The following is a 23,108-nucleotide window of genomic DNA, read 5'->3' on the forward strand; positions in this document are numbered from 1 at the left end:
ATTCATTATCGCTTTTTACTTGATATATGTATATATATCAAATGATACGTAAACGTCGAAAGAAGTCAATATCCAAGATTTGTATCCAAATCCAATTGATTTTATTTTATGAACATTTTGCAAGAAAGTTATCATCGGTATGATATCATCTGTTTATCTAATCATAATATGATGTTTGAAAATTCCGTGTTGAAATTTATTATTCAATTTATTAATTTAAGCCTAACTTTATAAAATCTATCATGCAAATATCCATTTTAGTATTGTCTGCCAAATAAATATTAAATTTAAAACTTCGAAATTGTAATTTAATTTTAATTAAATTGACAAAACAGGTGCATAATAAAAAAAATTAAATTAAATAAAATAGAATAGAATGTTCCGCAAGTAAAAGGGTACAAATATTTTTAAATTTTCATGAAAAATTTTAAATATTTTGGAATATTTATTAACCGAATATTTGTAAATAATTTCATGTAATTTGATCGACTAGATAAAAAAAGACGAACAATTTATTATTAGATTTAAATACATGTTCAAAAATAATTTTTTTAAATTATTATCAAAAGACCTTTTTTCAGCTAAAATTTTCAAAAATGCCTTTTTGATTATATATAAAATTTCAAAATTTTTAGGGGCTCGAGTCCCCCCCCCCTCTTTTCCAGTCAGAGTATTGGTTTTAAGTTTAATATAATAATTATAATTCATTATACTTAATTTGATTTTGTTAGTTAAATGATTTATATTTCTCTATGCTGTGCATCAGTGGCGTCGCTAGCCTAAACAATCTAAGGGGGCTCAACTAAAAAAAATTTATGGTGGACGAAGCCCCTCAAATTTCCAATTTTTAGGCCTTCGGCCAGCTTTTACCAGGCTTTCGGCCGATTTATATTAATATATTATACTTTTTTAAAATTTTCTAACTCTAAGTAATTTTTCTTAATTTCATATTTTGTCATTTATTATACTTTGCTTACAAAATAAACTAACAAATAAATAATTAAAACAATACAAGACATATCTAAAAATAATGTTTTTTAATACAAAATCTATTTATTACATTATAAAATATTTTTAATGGTTGATATAAAAAAAATTTGCTTCTAAAGAATGTGATAAAAAAGGTTAATTAATTAATACATATGCCTCATTGATAATAGTTTTTAAAAATCAAATAAGGCTATATAATCCTTAGCAACTTACATAAACAAAAGGTCATGAAACAATATAACTTTGTTACCATTTTAGACAATGTTTTATATAATGACTAATAAGAAAAAATTTATAGGCCTTACCAAATTAACAATTCTTGAAGAAGAGAATATAAACCACCAATCTAAATTATAAAACTATATGGTAATTAGAGCTTCCTCTTAGATGACATGGTGGAAGCTAGATAGGTTACGAGAAAATTATTGTGAGATAAATGCATGGTAATAATTTATTCCAAACAAGTATAAGAAATATATTTTTAAAAAGTAAGTAGACATATAGTTAATATTCCTTCTCTATAGAATTAGTTACAAAATACTAGGTAAAATTACACTTTTACAGACATATTTGACAGTTAGAGAATGTAGTACATTTAATATTTAAATAAATTTTACTAATCAATGCTTTTGATAATAAAAAGAGCCACAATTTGCATTCAATTATTTAACGCCATCTATTTATTTTGATTAAAAATGATATTAAAAATTAATCTTTATTTTATCCCACAATATTTTTAAAAGATATTTTCTGATGTCCTTATCAATTTTTTATAGTTTTATAAAATATATAATTGGCTATATGGGTAAAAATTACTTGATTTTTATAAATATGATAATTGATAAAATTAGATATACTGTAAATCTTCGACATATAATATTCCATTGTTTATATTGTGTTTTAATTTTTTTATTTAATTTATGATTTAATTTTATCAATAGCTTTATAATTATATTTTACTTTGTAAACAAATAAACATTTACTACTACTAGAAGGTATTATAAAAAACATATATTTAAATTAGCATGTAAACTATTTGTAAAATAAAATTTATATTAAAACTATATTAAATAAAACAATAATTAAACATTTAATTAGGTATGATCGACGAGGCTCAATAACCCATGTATGCATATGCAGTTAGAAAGACAGATTTCAGTTGATATTCTCTGTCGAAGGTAGAAGACTTTTTTTGGATCACCTGTAATAATTTTAGGACTTGGGGTACAAATGTTCCACAGGAATCTGAGACTGCCCGAACAAACAAAACATTATATTTGTTTGTTTTTGTGTTATTGGCTTTCGTGATAGAGTTGGAAGAAAAAGATCTGGCAAAACGATCCCGCAAGTATAATCCTAGGCGAGAGGTAGACCTTGATTCCAAGGGACTAGCGTCATACCATCTGGTCTGTTTGATTGTCGGGGCTGGTGCTGGATGTTTCCAGTGTAGAGGGAATATTAGAGGATTTTAAATGAAATTGGTAGCATGGTGTAATCTGTATTTTGAGAAACGACAGTGAAGGGGGTGGTGACCAGGACTATCGATGTGGGTTTCACATAGAACGCATGATGTAGGTGTTACGATTTCACATCCTAAGCGAAGGCCTATGGCTATTCTAAGTTCTTCGTTGGTTAATAACAAGCCTAGATTAAAACTAGGTACAGTTTCTAACCATTCATATCTTAGATGGCATGTGGGTGAAGTTGGAATAGATCTGGCAGAGGGGTCATATTATTGTCATTATGTATAATTGGGTTAGAGTTTAGGTGGAGAAAGAGCGATGGAGATATTCATTGAACAACCTTGAAGTGTAAGTAATCAACGCAATGCTATATCATGTAAAATTACAGTCTCTTTGTTTTAGTGAATCTGGATATGAGTGAATTGGGGCATTTTTGCTCGAGAGGTCTAGTGATGCCATACGATGTGAGTCGATATCCACAGAGTGTGTCAAATTTAGCAACTGAGGATAAAAAAGCTGAAATGCATAAGGATATGGGGGATTGTATACCTATACCACCTAGCTTTGGTGGAAAGGCAGCTTGCATCCATAAGAATGAAGAAAATTTGATATTTAATATGGATTTGAGAGTATTTATTAAGTGGACTTCTATTTCCAATAATACATCAGGGGATGTGAAAATGGTAGATGAACGAAAGACATGCAAAAATTTTGGAATGAATAGAAAATATTTCTGTTAATAGAAATCCTGATGAGCAAATAAATATTTAAAAATATTTTTCATTCTATTAAATTTAGCAATGAATTCATCTCTAAAATGAAATATAGCTTTTTCCCCTTCAATGGGAGAACCTTAATGGGTAAAGTTGGCTTTATCCACTATAATAAAATTTTCGGATGGGCAGTCCGATTCAGAATGGGAATAAAATTCACACTTCTGAGGGTTCAGTCCTGCAATAGGGTCTAAGTGATTTATAATTGATAGAATTTTTATGATTTCGTTAAAGGGCCTGCTAGTGTGCCCTCGTCAAGGTACCATACATTTAATTTAAGATCGCAATTGGAAGAATCTCTTTTATAATTAATTGAATCTCCTGGCATAATAATGCCGGACCTCAAGGGTCTCCTTGTTGTATGCCCTGTTTAGAGTGAATGATAGAATCATTAAATTTTAAAAAGGTGGGTTGGTTGTAACATGCTTCGATGTATGTTGTATAATCTGGGAAAGTTTCACAAAAAGAGGGTATAAAATGTTCCCTCTAGAGTGAATTGAGGGCATTATGTAGGTCAATTTTGAGAATGCATTGATCATGTGTATTATGTTGGATGATACGTGTCGAGTAGGATGAAGCCTCACATCCTCCAGGAACATTAAAACAAAGCTGGTTTGGTTATTAGATTGGATAAGTTAGATTTTATACGGGAGTAAATTATTTTGAAAATGATTCGCCGGAAAGGTGACCCTATTGCAATAGGCCTGATGTCCCCATAGGTTTTATTTAATGATATTAAAAAGGGTTCCAAAAATGATGAATGGAATAAGATATAATATTATGAAAGATATGATTGAGCAAGGTGAATTGTGTAAGTATATTTTGATATAGGGGTAAAGTTGGTTTAATTATATCTTAAAGATTAATGGCTCGAACGCCATTGGTGCCTAGAAGAATCTTTTTTGAATGACTTTATTGCTTCCAATATTTCCATTTCGGTTGGTAGAATGGGATTTTAGATGGTAAAAGGATGATTTGTGAAAAATCTTGAGGATGTTTAGATTCATTATTGGGGGCCATATTATCACTTGAACAGGCTATGTTGATAGCTGAATTTACATTGCATAAGTTTATTTTATTTTCAATAAGATTGGCCTTATTTTTATCTGTCAAAAACTTATTGAAAGAATGTGGAGGTTGTTTGGGAATATCAAAATAACTATTATAATTTGAATTTAATGTTTATTTGATGTTTTGTGTTAAGTTTAATTTTTATGTTGGGAGATGTAGATTTAAATATATAAATGTTAATAATTTAATCCAATTATCTAAGCTTTTAATATTTTTATTTAGGGAGGTTTATTTAGCTAAAAAAAATTGTGAAAATATAATTCTAACACCTTTTGGAATACAAGCTATTGTGGGGGGGGGGGCTTTCTTTAATAAATATTTCTAGCCATTTGAGCCTCAGTAATAAAGGTTGAATAGGGCATTAAGATATAGTTAAAGGGATTTTTTGTGTTGAAGGTATTGTTGGAGCTTGAAGTTGTAGTTGTAGGTATTGGTTCCAAATTAATACTATTAATAAGAGCAAGATAAGAAGAAGGAGGCATAACAGGTTCATTGTTGTTAAAGAAAGTATATTTGGCTCGTTTACCATGAAAAATAATTTATTTCCTTTTATTAGAGATACATTGTTATTGCACGTGGGACATATAACCATGGTTCATATTATTGTTATGTATGATTATGTTTAAAAATTACTTTATATTGAAAGAATCTTGATAAACAAAACAAAACTTATCTCAGAGTCAATCAGGGTCAGTAAGTCAAATAAATTAAAATACTCACTTTATAAAAAATTATATTTTATATATTTAGTAATTTTATTTATCTATTATTAATAAATTATAATACGTTTCACTTTTATCTTAAGACTTATCTTTGGCTTATATTACATTTCTTAAAAACATTTTTGGTTCACCTTTTTTATATATAAATGCTTTTTACCAAAAATGTATTAATTATGATGAATAGTTTTATAAAAAATATCAACTTTTCTTTCAGATTATTGTTTAAGATATATGCATACATTTTGGGGGGTCAGGGAGAGGGGGAAGGACTAGGAGGGACATTTTTTATTAGCTTAAAATGATATTCACAAAAATTAATAAATTTATGAAAGGGGGAATTTCCCCTTGCCCCCCTCCTCCCGGTTACGCGCTATGTATTAAATTTTCTAAAAGATTATCTTCCATTTTTAATGATATATAAACGATTACACAGTTGATCATAATTTCATATCTAAAATATGCAATCATATGCTCTCAACAGCTCTAGTAATAATCTTAAATTATATAGACACAGAAATAATAGATGCTGGTTAATTTACAGTCATAGCCATGACACTCATGATGGTAACCCATATCAGAATTTATTATGTTAGAATTGATAATCTTTTAAAGAAATTATGCAAATATTTTGAAGCCTTGAGGTATAGAAATGAAACATTTTGTAACTATAAAATAAGAACCAGGTGATATCATGAATGCAATTAAAATTTTATATATTATTGTCGCACTGTTAATATATTATATCTTAAAATAATAGTAATTTGTAATAATATCTTTAATATATTTGTATTAAAAATTTAACTCAAAACTGTTTTTCAAAGTAGAAAAAATAGCTTTCCTAAAAAAACGTAAATAAAGAGAAAAAAAGATATCTAATTTATTACAGGAAAAATAATAAGATGTTTAATTATAATAATATTTTAAATAAATAGATGGCGTAAAATATTTGAATGCAAATTGTTACTTATATTTATTATCAAAAGCATTAATTAGTAAAATCTTAAAAATATTAACTGTAATAAATTATATAACTGTCAAATACGTCTGAAATTATGGCATTTTACCTAATATTTTATAAATAATTATAAATAATAGAGGATTATAAACTATATGTCTACTTACTTTTTACAAATAAATCTCTTATACTTATTTTGATTTGGACCTTGAAAATAATTTTAGAAAGAGACATGATAATTAAATTTAAAAATCAAAAATATAGTTGATTAGTGATGTTAAATTGGCTAATTACAATAAAATTTGTTAATTTTCAATTAATAAATGATTACATTAATTTAATAAGGGTTATATAATAATTTAAATAATAAAAGTCCACCAAAATTAACTGTTAATGCTAAATTAATATTTAGTGAGTGATATTGGTATATTTTTAACATAGAATTTGATCGCAAGCTGACATAGTTAAAATATAATTTATATATATTAATCCAATCTAATAATTATAATAGTATTCATTTAATAAAAATTTAGATCGGCTTATTAATTTTTAAATAATAAAATTAAATCTATATATTACTCAATAGATTATAAAAGAAATTGTTCAGGGAGCAATAAAAAAAATTTATTTTTAATTCAAGGGGATATTAAGGAGTCATTAAAAAAAATTGTATTGTTTCAGGGTGATTCAAATTTTTCAAGGGGCTCTAAACCCTGCTCCCTCCCCTAACGACGCCATTGCTGTGCATATATGCACCAATAAACATTATGTGATTACTTAGTAAATTATTTCAAAAAATTTCCAAAATAATTTATAAATATTGATATATCTATAAAAAATCATACACAAACTAATTTTCATCGAAATAATTTCATACTCAGCTCGTGAGATAACTTAAAAAACTTTGCATTTTAGACTTCATAATTTCGTAATATTTGAAGGCATCTTAGATACATAAATTAAGAAAATGAATCTCGTACTTAAGAGTCGCTTAAAAACTGTTGAACTGCAAGTTATTTTTTCCTCGAAGTTCAGAAATTTAATTTTGGTGTATTAAAATTTTACTTCTCATGACGTAATTTTTTCAATACAAAATCTTCGTTTTATTTTGCAATTTACAAAATTATCTTTTTCATTTTCTTTGGTGTTAATAAAAGGGGTTTATTATAGTAAAATTTATTATATATTTTTAAATATTTTGTGTTATAATTTATAAAGTTCTTTCCCTACATATTAAGAACCCATAAAAATAACCAGTATCTTTGGTATCAAATACTAGCATTAAATGTTAATTTTTCTATAAAAATATGAGGATTCTTTTTTAATAAAATATGAAATGTCAATTAAAATAATTAATTAAACATATTAGAGTCGTGAAGATTTCGAATCACGACATTTTTCTTTAAGCCACCCAGTATAAAATGTTTATAAAAGCATATAAATTAATATGTTACCCATTTGTTCATGATAAAATGCTAAAGCCATTTTAAAATAAATAAAATTACTCAAGATAGAAGCAAAAAAAATATTAACGAAAATGAGCGCATAATCAGGCGTAACATGTACAATATTTCACGCAATCCCCATAATTTTAGTTAGTTTTAGAAAAATTAAAAATAATTCAAAAGTTAATGACCAAATCGTTTGAGACATAATATAGGTTATCGGTTATAATACTGGCATAATCAAATCTTCAAATTCATAAATAAACCCGCGCATATAATTATTTTGCTATTTTGTAACATTAAATCACTTATTTAGCGCGTTTTTTTAAATTAAAAAATTTGACTTTGTTTGCAATATGTATATTCCAGTACCTTTAAAAATACCTACCATATATTTTAGACCATTCAATAGGATCATACATATTACTTGATTAAGACACATAATATAATAATTAGTGTTTGTTTTACTTTTGTTAAATTTCACTTGAAATGATTATATTTAAAAAAATATAAATAAAAAGGGAAAAAACTTATCTATTGTAATCATTGGGTTGGGAGTAAAGACTTTATTCAATAGTAGTTTTCTCAACATAATTATTATTAGTTATAAATTGGCAATTTAACGCATTCGCAATTGCTTCATCAATTATTTTTTCCTAAAATAAATGAGCTAGTTAAAAATAATTATTTAAGATTTCACTCCACCATCTTTAATTTTAATCTTAAATAAATTTCAAATTTGAATTTTTTTTTATTATTTTTTTAAATTTAATTTTTTATTATTCATATACAAATATGATATAATATAATTATTTAAAAATTAACATAAAAATAGAGAATATAAAAAAATATGTCATATATCAATTTAGGTTAAAAAAAATACAAATGTTTATTTTTATAAAAAGAAAGAAAACATTTATAAAAAAAGAAATATCAAAATGACGAGGTGGGGCCATGATGTTTTTAATACTTGATAATTAGATCTAATTACAGATACGGGGATTTTCTGCTTCAGTTTGTAAAATGGAGAAAAGTATGATTTTTTTATTGATTTGGATATTGTTTTGAATAGATCTGAAGCCGCTTGTCCGAAAGAGCAAGTTGATGTAGCTGCTATTGGAACAAAGTGATTATCACACATTAGGTGTGGGTATTTTATATTTTTTAAAGATTCGGCTCTGTTAAGGGGATATGGGAATTATTAAATGAAGCCATGGGATCAATGCAGGTAAAATCCCAAATTACAGGCTTTTCCATGAAAAAAGGTATGACGGTTTTGCCCTTAAGGCGTTTTTTATCTGAAAAGGATGTAGGTTTTAAAACACAGGGAAAATTGGCTTTATTTTAAAAAAAGCTATTGTTGTATTTATTTTATCATGTCGGCTTATTTTTTATATAAATTTGCAGTGGAGAGCGTGTCTCCCATACGCGTCTGCCTTGATTGGATTTATTGTAAGTATAATGGTTTAGGAAAGGTGCGCCCAAGAGTAAATTGATTGCATAACGAGAAGCGTCGTTATCTATTAGCTGGTTAATGGGATATGAATCTAACCATTCGTGGCCAGAGTTGTTGAAATTGAGAGATCTTTTATACTGGTGATCATCGCTCAAGTTGAGGTAAGCATAGGATGAGAGATATCAACCCTTAATCACAACCTTTTTGTTTCGTTGAATCTGGCGGGGCTGTGTTTGGTAAGACATTAATGTTCCAAACGTAAGGCTTCATTTAATAAAATATCTTTATCATCGATGGTAATAATTTGCGAGGTAATATTTTTTACTGATAAGGTTGATGAGATGAAGACAAGGGCTATAACTTAATGCCAATCTTAGGCTTAGTCCTCCGGATTTACAAGGGAGAGTTGCTTGAAGCCATGAGTTAGAATCGAGTTTGATGTTTAATAACTCTGTCATCATTTGTAATATCTTGTTCATATTCTTTTAAAAGAATTTCAAAAGAGAAGGCACCAGAAATTTTTAAACAATACTGTTGTGGTAATAAAGGGGCGTTTTTGAGAATGTAGTATGCTTGATGGAAGGGTAATTTTTTAACGATAGTTTGTTTAAAAAATTAAAAACCCCCTCTGCACCTCCCAATGGGGCTCATAATATACTAAAATCTTGTAAGGGTGTCTGTCTAAAGTTATCTAATATGGTGTCTGTTGGAGGCGGAGAAGCATAAATTTCGCATATATTTATATTTAAGGATAAATTAAGTTCACCAAAGTGTTTGTTGATTATATCTAGACAATTCTGAATTAAATAAATGGTCCCTAATATAGTACAATCGTCAAGGTACCAAACATGTAGATTGAGTTTGCATGAAAGAGCAATATCACTTGTTAGGTGTGTAAGGGTATAACAAAAAAGTAGTGGTCCTAATGGGTCACTCTGTTGGAGGCTTTTTGCAGAATTAATAATATAATAATTAAATTTAAGTAAGGAAGGATGCCATAGCCAATATGGATATAACTGTGGTAGTCAGGGAATGTTTCCAAGAAAGTATCGATCATTTTATTCCTATTAATTGAATTAAAGTCATTGGATATGTCTAATTTTGCTATACAATTTTCAAGTTTGAGGTTGGATAAAACTAGTCAACTGCAATGAAATGCAGCTTCACAGCCTTTTTTACTCCAAATTCCAGTTGGTATGGGCTAAGCTTTAGGTTATTATAGATTTGAGTCGATTAAAAATAACTTTTAAAATGGTTCGTCGATAGAAAATTCTAATAGCTATTAGGCGCACTTGTTTTTCAGCTTTTTCAAGTGCAATTAGTCGAGCACCCAAGATTTATTTGTGCTAGTTTATATGGTAATTACCCGTTGATAATAAGATTAAAAATTTTCGTTAAAGAATTAAGTAGGAATTCGGAATTGTCTAAACCCGAGGTCAATAATAAATAAAGGTCGAAGGTAATCCAGTCCCGAAGCAGAATCGTTTGGAAAAGATTTAATAGCGGTTAAGGCTTCTCCAGGGATATTTATCTTTGAATTTATTATAGGAAATATTTGAGGAGTGTATTTGGGGCTGGGATGTTTTTCTAAAAGTTGATTTCTTGTGGTGAAATTATCGGGTGCCAAAGTGTTTGCGTTAGCAAGAGCTCGGAGAGATCTTTTTAGATTGAAATTATTAATCTTATTATATTTTAGTTTGTGATAGGGGTTGCTTGAAGGCTTTTTAGCAGGATCATTGATATTTGGTGATAATTTTTCGAAATTAAGATCAAAGTTTTCATTTCTTTTTTTGATGGTTTGGCATAGTGGGGTTGGATTATCTTGTGGTGGATTTGATAATATTAATGTTGGGAAATATATCAATTTTCTCCAATTTAGATCTTCCGGATTTTGTAAATATTATTAATAATTTTGATATAAATAGGATAAATTAATTTAAGGGCTGCTTTTAGGATTCGTGATATGTTTGGGCTAAAATAGCTTGTTAAAATTTTGGCTACTCCAAATCACGAATTGGATAATTTTTTATAAAGGTCTTTACCTGTGTTGGATTTTCATTTGGTGAATTAAATAATTTTTAGTCATTTGGGGTTGAATTTAAAGGTGGTGGTGGAATATCAGATGAGATGCTAAGTGATGAAGGTTCAAGCAGAGAGGTTAGAGGTTTATTACTACCTGGGCATCTTGAAGTGAGTGGTCCATGAATGGTTAAATTGTGATTTTTAAGCTAATAATTCTAAAGCAATATGAGCAAGTTCTCCTATTTCATGTTCTACTTTTGTGATGTAGTTGGGTTATGTGAATTGCCTTTATAATGATCCAAGTATGTTATTGTGATAATAATTATAAGATATTATTGTCGTAGTTTATAACTATTATCTTGACAACATCGTTTTTTATTACATTCGTTTATAGGTTCTTTCAAGAGGTTGATTTCATAATACCATAGACAGTATTTAATATGATTTCTATATCATTATTTTCATTGCATGATTTTATATTGAAAGATTCATGATGTTATCCCTTTAATTGATTAAAAATATTAAAGCTTAACTACTTATTATTTAGAAAAAAACAGATGTTGGATAGACGAAAAATATTTATTTGAATATAATTTTTAAAAGAAATTTTAAAGCCCTCTGCATTGTAAAGGCTAGTGACGCGTCCCATCTAAGTTTTACAATATTTTATAAGAATTTCAAAAATTAGGCAAATGAATTTAGTATAATGGTTGACTGGATCTTAAATTTGTTTAATATATACTGAATTTTAAAAGAAAAAAAACATAATAATTAATTACTTTGTGTTGCGTAACTTATACATACTAAAGTGATTTAAAATATTTTTGTAACAATTATACGAACTGAAAAATATAAATAAAACATTTAATTATACACAAACTATTTATTTCTATATAAATTTATTTTTAAAGAAATTTTATTACGAGCGAGAAATATATAAATAGTCTAACTAAGTTATTTTTTAAAGAAATTGCGAAATTCCAGCTTCGTTGGTTTATTCAAAATGCCAGTTCAATTATTATTTAAAAATAAAATTTTTCGAGAAATAATAACCAAAATTCCCTTGTAAACCTAGATAGAAAAAAAGTCAAAAAACCCTGGTAGAGATGATGAAAAAAAAGAAAAAATTAATGTTTTTTACTAGGCGATTTGTTCTTTTTTCCTTCTATTAAATATAAAATACAAAATTCACAAAAAAAATATCTTCAATTTTGAGTATGAAAAAATCGACATTTAAATGGGTCTGTAGAAAGTCTAGATTATTTTTCAGATTTCTATTAAAATAATGCAAAATTGGGCAGATTGGACTTTAGGGGAAACTACCATGTAAATTGTCAAGATTCATGTTTCTATCTTTTATTAATATCAGCCACTTAAACAAATTAATTTTAAGATTAGAGGATGATAATTTTCAAAATTTCTTGTTAAATTGGGAACTCTGTAAAATTATTTACTCATATTAATATTACTTTTAATTATTGCTTCTATTTTATTGCTTCCGTGCACTGGTTTATAAAATTTACGCACCAATTTATAAAATTTTGGAAATTAAAGGAAAATAAAAATGCATTTGGCCATCCGGTAACATATCAATAGTAGAGTAAGCTTCGCAAATGGGAGTTATGGGTGAAGCCAGCTAGCTTGGAACCCTCATTTAACTCACTGGTTAGCCTGTCAATCCGTCCTGAACAAGGAAGGAAATTAAGAATAAACATGAATAAATTATGAAAATCTAGATAAATTATGTAGTTATGATATCTTGGCAATGAATCTAATTCGGGGTTTCTCAATTAAAAAAAGCAATAAAAAAAATATGGGCACGGTTTTACGTCAGATATTTTAACCTACTTGATACTAACCCAGAAAATTAATTGCTTTCCAACAAAGCTTTTTTGACAGCCTCATTTTAAAAATAATACAACCTATTTTGGAAAGAATCTGCATAATAGAGAGACCTATGGCTTTTTATTTTTTTTAACCTGAATATTGTCTTTATGATCTCTCTATTAATGTACATTATTTATAGATATATAATTAATTCAATGCTATCTTTATCTACTATACATGCATATTACTGTCATCTCTCTTCCTATACCGAAAATAATAACAAAATTTATTCAATTTACCATTGTTATTTTTAAATAATAACTCTATGCTTATCAATTTAATAATTCGATCCAAATAAAAATTTATCAAGGAAAATAAAAGTTGTTATCAATGATAAGTGAAAAAGGCTTGATTCTTGATGTTTTAGATGCTCATAATTAATTAGAAAATCGTTGTTTACGAATAACATGCAAATTAAATGTTTTATTTGTTCCCATTTCCTTCTGTTAAAAATAATAAATAAGGATAAAAAAAAATATTGTTATTATTTAAAGCCTAAAGATATTTCGGCTAGGCCCATATTTTATTTTTTTTAAGTTTGTTAAAAAAATAAATTTTAAATTTATCTCATAATTATATTAATGTTAAAAATATCAGTTATTCTGACTATAAATGAACATATTTTATAAAATATACTATATCTATAATCTATATAAAAATATGAAATCAAAAGAAAGGAAATAAAAAAATAATAATTTAAGATAATTTAGAAAAATTTTTTTTTGAAATTAGGTATAATCGACGGGGCTTAATGACCTAAGCTTGAATATGCAGTTAGAACGACAGATTTCAGTTGATATTTTCTGTCGAAGGTAGAAGCCTTCTTTTGGATCATCTGTGATTAAACGTAACCTTTGCCCTATTGTTTTGAATAATTTGAGGGCTTGGGTCCAAATAATCCACAGATGTCTGAGATTACTGGAACTAACAAAACTTTATTAAGGTTTTCGTAATAGATCTGGAGGAAAAGGATCTGGCAAATCGATTCACAAAAGTATAATCCCAGGTAAGAGGTAGACCTTGGTTCCAAGGGACTAGCGTCTTACCATCTGGTCTGATTGTCGGGGCTGAGGCCGGGTGGCTCTAGGGTAGAGGAAATATTTGAGGATTTCAAGGTTCTTTTGATAATTGAATTGATAGCAGGGTGTCTGTAATCTGCTTTTTGAGAAACGACAGTGTAGGTGAAGGGGGGGGGGTGTCCAAGACTATATCGATGTGGGTTTCACATAGGACGCATGATGTAGGTGATACGATTTCACATCTTAAGCGAAGACCTATGGCTATTCTGAGTTCTTTGTTCGTTAATAACAAGCCTAGATTAGAACTAGGTACAGTTTCTAACAATTCATATCCAAGGTGGCATATGGGTGAAGTTGAAATTATTGGATCTCACGGAATGGTCATATTATTGTCATTATGGTTAGGGTTTAGGTAGAGAAAGAGCGATGAAGATTTTTTTTGAACAGCTTTGAATTTTAAGTAATCGACGCAATGCTGTATCAATGGAAAATTCTAGTCTCTTTGTTTTAGTGAATCTGGATATAAGCGATTTAGGGCATTTTTGCTCCAGAGATCTAGTGCTGCCTTACGATTTAGGTCCATATCCAAGTCTCCAAGTGTGTGTCAAAATACTGAAAAAAGCTGAAATACTTAGATATATGGGGGATTGTATACCTATACCACCTAGCTTTGGTGGAAGGGCAGCTTGCATCCAGGAGAATGACGAAAATTTGATATTTAAAATTGATTCGAGAGTATTTTTTAATTGTCGAGGTCCAATAAAACTTCAGGGGATGTGAAAATTGTAGATGAACGAACATGTAAAATCTTTGGAATCAATAATAAATTTTTCAGTAATTATTAAGCCTGATGTGCAGGTAAATATTTTAAAATATTTTTCATTCTATTGAATTTGGCAAAGAATTCATTTCTAAAATGAAATATAGCATTTTCCCCTCCAATGGGTGCACCTAGATATATAAAGTTGGCTTTGACCACCAAAATAAAATTTTCGGATGGGCAGTCCGATTCAGAAGGGGAATGAAATTCACACTTATGAGGGTTTAGCGACATTCCTGTAATAGTGGCTAAGTGATTTATAATTATGGAATTTTTATGATTTCGTTATAAGGGACTGCTAGTGTGACATCATCCAGGTACCATACATTTAATTTATGATCGCAGAGATCTTTTTTATAATTAATTGATTGCCCTGGCAGAATAATGCCGGACCTAAAGGGTCTCCTTGTTGGATGCCTTGTTTAGAGAGAATGATAGAATCATTAAATTTTAAAAAGGTAGGTTGGTTGTAACATGCTGCGATGTATGATGTATGTTTCACAAAAAGAGGGTATAAAATGTTACCTCCAGAGTGAATTGAAGGCATTATGAAGTTGAATTTTGAGAGTGTAATATGTTGGATGATACGTGTCGAGTAAGATCCAGCCTCACATCCTCCAGGAACATTAAAACCAAGCTGGTTTGGTTGTAGTAGATTGGATAGGTTAGATTTTATAAGGGAGTAAATTATTTTTGAAATGCGCCCGAATAGTGACTTTAATGCAATAGGCCTGATGTCCCCATTGATTTTATTTAAGGATATTAAGCGGGTTCCAAAAATGATGGGCTGAATGGAATTAGGTATATTATTATGAAAGATTTGATTGAGCAATATCGTGATATGTGTAAGTATCTTTTGATATAGGGGTAAAGTTGTTTTAATTATATCTTTGAGATAAATGGCTCGAAAGCCATCGATGCCTAGAAGAATCTTTTTTGAATGACTTTATTGCGTCCAATATTTCCACCTCGGTTGGTGGAATGGGATTATTAGATAGGATTTTGTGAAAATTCTTGAGGATATTTAGATTGCATGGCCATTAGAGTTATATCATTATTGGGAGCCATAGTATCACTTAAGCAGGCTATGTTGATAGGTGAATTTCTATTGCATAAGTTAATTATTTTTTCAATAAGCTTGGCCTTATTTTTTTCTGCCAAAAGCTTATTGAAAGAATGTGGAGGTTGTTTGGGAATATCAAAATAACTAGAATCATTTGAATTTAATGTTTTTTTAATGTTATGTGTTAAGTTTGAATTTAATGTTGGGAGATGTAGATTTAAATTTATAAATGATAATAGTTTATATCAATTATCTAAGCTTTTAATATTTTTATTTAGTGAGGTTAAAATAGCTAAAATTGTAAAATAATAAATCTAGCACCTTTTGGAATACGAGCAATTATGGGTGGAGGGACTTTCTTTTTTTCTAGCCATTCTTGTGCCTCAGCAATAGAGGTTGAATTAATGTTATTATCTGGGCATTAAGACATAGTTATAGAGATTGTTTCCGTGTTGAAGGTATTGTTGGAAGTTGAAGTTGTAGGTATTGGTTCCAAATTAATATTATTAATAATAGCAGGATAAGAAGATGGAGGCATAAGAGATTCATTGTGGTTAACGAAAGTATCTGATGAAGGGCATCGGTTGGCTCGTTTACCATGACAAATAATTTTATTTCTTTTTATTAGGGATACATTGTTATTGCACGTGGGATATATCACCATGGTTCATATTAATTTTATGTATGATTATGTTTAAAGATTACTTTATATTGAAAGATTCTTGATATACAAAACAAAACCTATCTCAGATTCAATCAGGAATGCATAATTTAAAAAAAAAATTATATTAATAATTTAAGTATCATAAAATAGACTTGGAAGAATCAAAAATTATGTAAAAATGAAAAACACCCTCGTTTTGGGTGGAAAGAGAAATTCTCGATAAAGCTATTTTATAGTTTGTTAAATACTAGAATATATATTTTAACGTTTTAGAAGTTAAATATTAAATCTAATTTATATTTTAATGTTCAAGACGTTATATTATATTGTGCACATGTTATTATGTTTTTCTGAGTTTAAAATAGTTAATGGTTTAAAAAGAAAATAATATACATAAAAGAATTTTTATTGTAAAAAAACATACTGGAAATTCATTAAATAAAGACGATTTATCATCATAATTTCTGTACCGTTCTAATCTTATTATCGAAGTTTGTACAAGGGTTTCCCTGCTTGTAATATTAAAGTTCAAACCGTTTGATAAAATAAATTTTATTAAGAGCGAGGTAATATATAAATGGCCTTAATTCGCATTAATTTTTTAAATAAATTGCGAAATTCCAGGTTCGTAAAAATGGTTTATTTAAATAGCAGGTCCAATTATTATTTATTTAAAAATAAAATTCTTTGAGATATAATGGCCAAAATTTCATTGCAAACATAGATAGAAAAACAATTAAATACAATAAATACACTGGTAGAGATGGAAAAGAAAGATAAATTTAACTTGTACATTAAATTTAAAAAATTGTCCCCAGAATTGGAAATCCCATTGACATTTTAAGATTTTTGAGTTTGGAATAAATTTTAATTTATTAATCTAATAAATATATTTAAAAAATCTAGATTTAAAAAAAATATTAATTTATGGCGATGTTAGAGCAGTCAAATTTGGGCTATTTTTGCTATACTCATTGTGAATCTTTTCAAAAATTTTACAAATAAAATATTACAATAAAGTAAACTTGGAAAAAATTTAATTAAATATTGGCATATTTTCTTATTCAGCTATTATAACATTTATCTGAATAAATTAGAACTATTCAAAATCCTCACAAAAAATCGTTGAATAAAATTTTAAAAGTTTCAATAATTTTGAAAAAAGAGCTATGGAATTCTAGACAGACTAATGTGTTCTGACAAAAAAAAACATTATACCCTATATAAAATTTAATTGGGGTGGCCATATAAATTATTTTAAACTTTATAGATAATGTTTAATACTCAGTTTCAAAAAAAATTACAGGAATCTATAAGGACAACAATTATTAATTATTATTGATTAAAAAGTATTATTTTATCTTTTAAATATGCCTTTTTTTGTTAAAATAATTTTATAGATAAGGATTTTTTAAATTATTGAGTAAAACATTTGTTGATATATTTTAATAATATTTTTAATATTACTCTGATTTTTCCCCATGCATGCTAAATAAACTTTGAAAAAATTTTTAATTATAAATAAATATAATAATTTAAAATCTTGAAAGTTGACATGTAATATATTTATATCCTATATAAATTCCCAAATCGACTCCTTTAAGCACAATCGAAAAAATTTTTTTAAATATGATTTATTAGCGATAATTAAAACAATTTTTTTTTGAATTTTTCTTTATCGAATTACATATATTAACCTTTCAGATAAACTTTTAACCTAATAGTAGGTTAATTTGGTTTAATAAGTGAGGTTTTAGAAAAAGATGGCCAATCTAGACCCGTAGTTAGAACACTTTTATGAATTTCTATGTTATAAGTTGACACAATTTAAACGATTACTTAAAAGAAGTATACAGCATCTTGATTTGTTTTAAAAATAAAAATTTCTTTGTGTTCTTATGTAAGTGCTTTTATTTAGTGGTCTATATTTTTTTTATAAATTTAAAGTTCCGTTTGATATATGTCCGAGAGAAGAGATAGCGATTGGGAAAACTTAATTTGTTGATTTAGAATGTTAATTTTTTTCTCTCGGCTATATTAACTCAACAGACAAGAATTTACATTTTTGGGAAATGAAAAGACGCGTGTGATATCCCAAATTAACAATTCCTGACCAAAATACCGAGGTCATACCATTTAGATTTAGGTAATCTGATAATACATTAACACCCTTCAGGGTGTTTGGCATTCGGGCCCTCCTCACAGTTTGTTAAATAACTAAATTAATCGCTGTATGCCTTGATGTTCCCTTCTGAATGGAAGCCGATATTTAACATTTATAAATATATTTGGTTGATACATCCAATTCGGTAGCTTATGGCAACTCTTGATCATCTGATATGAGGTTACTTAGGTAACGACTAAATAATGCTTCCAATCATTCATAACCACTACTATAATCAGCATTTTGTAATAGTTAAATATATTATAAAGGTAGGTTTGATGAAAGTATATTAAATGTTTTCTTAAATAATTGTTCAAAAATTGATTGATGTATTAAAACTGTCGGTGAAACAGTGGTAAAGCTAAAGATATCCAATCAACTCAAATTTAAATGAATACCTTCAGGAGTGATTGCGTGGTTCATCAAACGTGGTGCCAAAAATGAAGAAAATAAGGTTTAATGAATATAAATCAAAGCACCTCTTATTTTCGAAGTTAGTTGTAAGAAGCCCCAGTTTCAATTTCTAAATTTATTAATATATTTCTAAAAATAAGAAAAAGAAGAATATATAAAAAATATTTTAAATTTTTGGTATTAAATATTATTTTTTTTAATTAAAAAATAGTTTGGTGAAGGTATTTCATTCAAGATATTTTCCAATCGTAATAATCCTTTAGAATAGAATATCGAGTAAATTGAAATAAATTTAACTTTTTTGAAATTAATAATTTATTTATACTGATATAAATTTACAAATATGATTTACTTTCATTCTTGTGGAAGCTTACTAAAGTGATTTTAAAAAAAATAAAATAAATTTCAACGATTAAACGAAAGTAATATAATGATTGTAGTAACTATATTCTAGAGGTAAAACCTCTTAAGTTGACTTAAACAGATCGTCTTTCTAAGAAATTTATACAGAGAATCACTATAGCTAGCTTTTACTATAACATTTTAATAAATATTTTTATCTAATAATAATTAATGTGTTACATTGAAGTTCTTGCATTTTTTCTTATGATAAATTTTTATAAAAAAAACAATTAAAATTATATAAGAAAAAAATGAGTATATAATGATTTTCAGTGGATGAGCAACGATGCACTGTAATTATATTCTATGGACCCCTTGGTAGGATAATCTACTTGTTATAAATTGAGTGATAATTTTGGTGATAAAACAATTTATTTAATTAAATGGCCTTATACAATATGTATCACGTAAATCTAATGCTGGTGTTACGGGATTTCTGCCATTGATGAATTACTATGATAGAGATCAAAACTACGAAATAAGTTTAGAGTTAAATAACAAAAGTGATTCCTTTCGAGAGCACAAAATAAAACATAATTTTCTATGTAAATTATTTATTTTAAAAAAAAATTAATTTAAGCCCGCGCCTAGCCAGAAATATTTTTAAATTTTGTAGGCACCTATCAGATCTCTATCCCTTTCTTTATTTCTTCTCAAATTGACTATCATGCTCTACATAATAAACTCAATGAATAATTTATAAAACGTCTAGTATTTAAAAATAAAACTCGATAAAAAGATAAAATAATCATAAATGACAAAAGGAAATATATAAAATGGAAAAAAAATTAGTGTTACATTATCTTTATTCGATTTAGTTTAGTAAAACAAAAAAATAGTTTTTTTTAATATAGAATATGTAAATAAGGATATAACATATACTTGATTTAAATATTTATTAAAAAATCTAATTATACACTACTAATTTGATTAATATTGACATCTCAGTTTGTCACTCATCTATATATTTTTTTTTAAATTTAGATATTAATTTAGATTGTTCCGTATCAAGTCCTGTAGAACTAGAGCAAAAACGGCGTTGTCTACCTTACGGCTAATATATAATATCTTATCTATTGGTATGCCAATTACAATTCTTAATTTATTATCACTTAACAACATCCTTATATTTGAAATTTAACTAGACTAATCAGTTAGTAATAATTTTTTATTTATATTCGAAGCCTCGCCAGACGATACTTATAAATAGTAATTTATTAAATGCCTATATGTAATACTCAAAAGTTATTAATTTTTTATTTAAATAATATTAAAAGACTAAGGATAATATTTATATAAATAGTAAGTTGAATAGGTCATTTATCTACCAACAATAAATTTATTAATAACGCGATTCATTAAGAAAAAGTAAAAGCATATTTTTTTAAATATTTTTTTAATAGATTGTTAAATTTAATGAGTGTGGGAAAAATTCATGTTATAAATATACACATTTGACACTGTTTGAATAATTGATACAGTAGGTGGAAAGTTAAAAAATGGGTGGTCCCCAATCTACGCTTATGGAAATTTAAAAAAACTTCTACAAATTTAAGTTAACCAAACTATACATATATAATCAAGTAAAATAATCTTTAGTGTTGTTGAACACATAGATTGTCGTTTTTTATAAAATCGACTAAATAGAAGTTTTAAATAACAATAGATGTTTATAACTGATAATAATTGACATTATTACTATAATGATTCAGGTAGTTTACTTGAGTGATTTAAAATAAAATAAAATTAATCAAATTCACGAGATAAAACGCAACAATATTATAAAAATGAGAAAATGTACTAGGCAAATATTCCTTTCTCATATCTTCGTTTCGATTAGTCACAAATTAAATATATGGGATTTTAACTCAGGTGCAAGGATTTAGCTCTGGTCATAATAAAATAATCTATTTATTTCAGAATCAGAAGTATTTTCTTTAATCAAATCATATGGTAAAAAAAGTCAAAATCTAAAATTTTCAATATTATTGATATATAAGTAATTTTGTTTTTCTTGTTAATATCGGTAAATTGTATATAAATTAAATTAGCCGTATCTTGTTATATATAAATTAAATCATCCAATTAACAAAACAAAAATTATTAATAATATAAAATAAAAATTTTTTAATATAATATTATAAAATTGCAAATGATATTATTTTTGAATATTATATTAGATGTTGCTTCAAAGTGAAATATTAGAAGTCTTAAATTATTTAAAACATGAACACAAAGATATGTAAAAGTATATGATAAATAATTTTATAATTATTTTTAAAATATATATATTGGGATATAATAGTAATTCTATCTTCAATATAATTCAAGATTCTTCAAAGTATTTGCATTTAAATACTAAGTATTTGCATTTAAATACTTTTTTCGAAATTTGATGTATCTATTTAGTATTTATGTTTAAAAATAATTATTTAAAAACTTATTTGCATTTATATTCAACTATCTTTTCTAAGTAGTATTATTATCTCGTTTTGAGCCTATTCTTAAAAATTTTCTTTAATAAAATATTGAGTTAGCAGTGATAACAAATATGCTCAATTTGTCAAAATTATTCCTAATATTTTATTTATATTCGAATATATTTTTTAAAATTTGCCCAACCTACTGTTAAACCTTAAAAGTGAGCTTCATTAAGTTAGCCTAAATAAACAGGTTAATAATACTTATTTTAAGAGGATTATTTTTTAATTTTATTCATGAATTTATAAATTCATATTATATGGTAGGCCTTTTCAAAAATAATTCGAATTCGAATCTAATCGAATAATTACGAATACGAATAATAAATTATTTGTTTTATCTGAATACGAATAATCATTTATTCGATTCGAATAAATTATTCGTAATATTTAATAAATTGTTTAATAATCTAACATTTGTCATTTCTATTTGTTGACCTGCCAATCTAACAGGTGATGTTTATAAAAATTCTAGCACAAATTTAAAAATTTCTAGTAAAAATTTAAATTTTTATTTGCCACATTTTTTGAATCTCACGAAAAGTTTATTTTTTGAATCTCATTATAAATTATATTAAGAATTACATAAACCAGAGGTATATAAAAATATATTACATCTCTACAATAATTATTGTTAGCTAGCCTAATTATGTTAGAGGAGAATTCTTCTGATGAAATCATGCTTGATGTTGAAGATGAGAAGACTTCCTCACAAAAGAGAGCAATCATATGGGATCGATATCAAATCCTCAAAGACGGTGAAAAGGCTGCTTGTATTCATTGCAAGAGTATTATAAAATCTAAAGGCAAAACAACATCTCCTCTTATTAATCATAATAATAGGTTTCATTCACATCTTATTAAAAAAAATAATAAATTGACATTTTTTTAAAGTCTACCCCAAATTCTTCAAAAAAAAATTAATTTTAAGGATAATTTATTAAAATTATTGATAAATAATAATATACCTTTTAAAATTATTAATTCTAATGGTATTCAAAATTTTAAGTGATCTTGATTGTTCTGTAAAATCAATATGCTCAAATACTCTTAAATTCCACATGTATAATATATGCAGAAAAAGAACAATTAAAGAAATTTTAAAAATTAGATTCTTTAATTTTAAAACTAAGATTAGAATGATTCATATATGGTGGAAGGCAAATGCATATCAAATCCCCATACTTTCAAAAATGGCAAGGGATTATCTATCTATACAAGGAATATCAACTGCTTGTGAAAGGCTTTTCTCAGTTGGAACTAATTTATTGTCTTAAAACCGCATGTCATATAAGGAA

Source organism: Gordionus sp. m RMFG-2023, chromosome 1, assembly GCF_954871325.1.
Source record: "Gordionus sp. m RMFG-2023 chromosome 1, tfGorSpeb1-WG-v2, whole genome shotgun sequence".
Taxonomy (NCBI): Eukaryota; Metazoa; Nematomorpha; class Gordioida; order Chordodea; family Parachordodidae; genus Gordionus; species Gordionus sp. m RMFG-2023.